We start from the raw sequence: 2925 nt of genomic DNA, 5'->3' as shown, positions 1-2925 counted from the left end.
CTTGGTTGGGCTTGAGTAGGATGGAGGAGTGCATCAAACCTGTCTTCAGAGTAAAGACCACATCAACTATTATCCTATGCCTATTTTTAACCTAGGTAATCTCAGTCATGATGTTTAACGGGGAATTAGTCCTTGCTTGGTAACACTTAACTCAGTTTCATTGAAATATCATGAAAAAATCATTGTTTAAAAATTATACTTTCGTACAATTCTTTCTGTAATTGCCTTTTACTGCACTAGATGTAGTCCTGAACAATGGTATAAGTTTAACATAACACAAGCTGGTAAGTAAACTGTTACAACTACAAAATTCTTCAGTCACATAATTAATAAATAACTTCATTTCCTTCTTCTGGTCTCAATTCAAATAAAAATCCATTGTTTGAACTTACAAGTTTTCAGATCACAGTTTTCATATATTTTTATTACATTTCATTACATTGTATTTCATTACATTAACTGCAACATAGATTTACGTGACGCTTTTTTTAAGTAGTCGTTTGAAATTTGGAAGCAGTTTATATATAATCACCCTAATTAATTAAGATGTCTGCCTCTGGAGGTGAGTGGTCTGGCTATGGCGTGGAGGTCCCAGGTTTAAGCTCCAGCGCTGCTATGTATTTTCCCTTGGTGGGAGCTGCAACTGGGTGCACTCGGCTCCGTGATGCCATTTGTGGAGCTACTTGAGTGATAAGGAGTGGCACCAAGCTTACAACCACAGGGAGAACGGCGTGCTAATCGCCTCCCTCCCCTTCACACAGCGTCCAGATGACGCCATTGGCTGAGGATGACGAAGCTGTCTTTAGGTCCCTACCGGTTCTTCTGAGGTCAGAATGGTGGAGCAAGCCAATTGATTAAGATTGTTTTACGATTTATGAATGATATCAGCTGTGCGTACATTGATTAAAGTGGGTTAATTGCCATTGTTTGTTGGACTTTCTAGTTTGTGATAATAGATTCATTCTTATCTAGAAAGATTGCTGTATTATTCGGAAAACTTCTGAAATTTAGTTAGACCTAATGCATAGCTGACTTCCACCTAACAGTTCACAGTTTTCCTGTGTACATTCTCAAACTCTTTGTCCCAGTCAACAGATTTAAATAAGTTTCCTGGGTAACAGTGAAAACAGTATCTATTTTTTATTTTCCGCGTCAACTATTCTACCGTGTAGACCTACCAAAATTTCATCACTTACTTCATCCTTTACATGACCTGCCAGGTTAGCCGAGAGCGTTAATGCGCTGTTTCCTGGACTAGGCTGGCGCGTCGGCCCCGGATTGAATCCGCCCGGCGGAAGGACATCTGGCCACCCCTCAAAATGAACCATGCCATATCGTACTTGACCCTGCGCACGATGTGGACAGAGGTAGTAGCAAAAGCATACTTCATCCTTTACAATCAGTACAAATTTCTACTGTCTGTGTTTTCTTTTACGAGTAAATGTATTGATTTTGTATGTGTCATATGTTTAGAGTGATGATATATAAAACGTTCCTTGATTTCTTGGCAAATGTAGAAATTTAAATTTTAGACAATTTGAATCTTTTGACAACTCGTTATCCATGCAGTTTTCAAAAACCCTTCTCTTTTTTAAGTGTTTCAATGTGTATCTACGTGACTGGTATTCGAAAATCGCATCAATGCGTGTGTGTCTGCAGTTGACCGTTAGAATATTTGTTATGGAAGGAATATTCTGACTGTAAAAGCGTTGCAGGAAGAGACTCAGAAGTGCTACTGAGCAGCTCCTACCCTCGAGGCGTTCTTCAAATGTCATGGTTGCTGTGGCATCCACCGAAAGATGCTGCTGATGGTGGACCACTCGTCGGACGCGAAAAGTAAGTGCAGAGTTCCGTTGGTGACTTTCGCGAAGAGGGGACAGTTATGAGGCACTGAGTTTCTCCCTTCGCTCTTCTAATACCTCCCGTAAACATACATATCATCGAATCCTCCCATAGACGTACATATCATCAAAGACACGACATTGCGCTGCACAAACATTTATCAGAGTCATTCCCACTTTAGGCACCATCCACATGGCGTAGAAAAACAATGGTAAACGTCATCCACTCGGTCAGACAGGAATACCTCAAAATGTCACTGTGTTTGGTCTTTAATTATACAGAATCACGGCAAAGAGACATGTTTCGAAGATCTGCATACTGCAACTCGTCTCCCAGAGGAAGCTGTAATGTCTTTTCCTTTGTTGTAAGTAAAATACCTTCCGTTAGATTTATTATTCTAGATCCTCCCCATACTTGAGTAATGTCAGGCATATAGAAGATGCTTCATTACTTGTTTTGCGTTAGTTATCTTCTAATACTTGTAGACTTCCATTCCTCTCCCCTGGGTTCTTTAAGCGAATGAAATGTGTCATCTTCATATGCTTAACAAGTTTCTTGAAGTTTTAAGACTAAATCTTTAGCCTTTCTTCCTTTTTTATTTTTATTCAAAGCGCCGTCATATTTCACCCAGTCCGTTTTGTCCATTAATCCTCACTATTTCAACTATTATCTACCTCATTTAATGTTTAAATAGATCTCCACGTTGAGCCCGTGTTATTATTTTCATTAAGGTGAAATATTTGCAATTCTTGGATGTGAGGTCCGCCAGTTATGCAAAACACCGTTTTTCTCAGTACCACTTCATAATAAATCTATGTTCTGAGAAGCTCCTTGACCTCACGAAGTTCTTTGAAATTCAACGCTCAAAGAAGACAAAATTATTTTGCTTTTTCTTCGAGAAGTAACAGTTCTTTTAACCCAAAGCCAACCAAACAGCATCATCTTGCCATATTCAGAATATTTAAAGACGTACGTCATGTATATTTTCATCAACGACAGTGAACGCCTAATGAAAGGAATAGTCACAAGATTTCTTCGTAGTGATGTGTGATCTGCTGGACAAACACGCGTGAATTGTAGTTG

Source organism: Schistocerca cancellata, chromosome 1 (assembly GCF_023864275.1).
Source record: "Schistocerca cancellata isolate TAMUIC-IGC-003103 chromosome 1, iqSchCanc2.1, whole genome shotgun sequence".
Taxonomy (NCBI): Eukaryota; Metazoa; Arthropoda; class Insecta; order Orthoptera; family Acrididae; genus Schistocerca; species Schistocerca cancellata.
The sequence above is the reverse complement of the archived record's forward strand: the minus strand, read 5'-3'. Positions refer to the sequence as shown.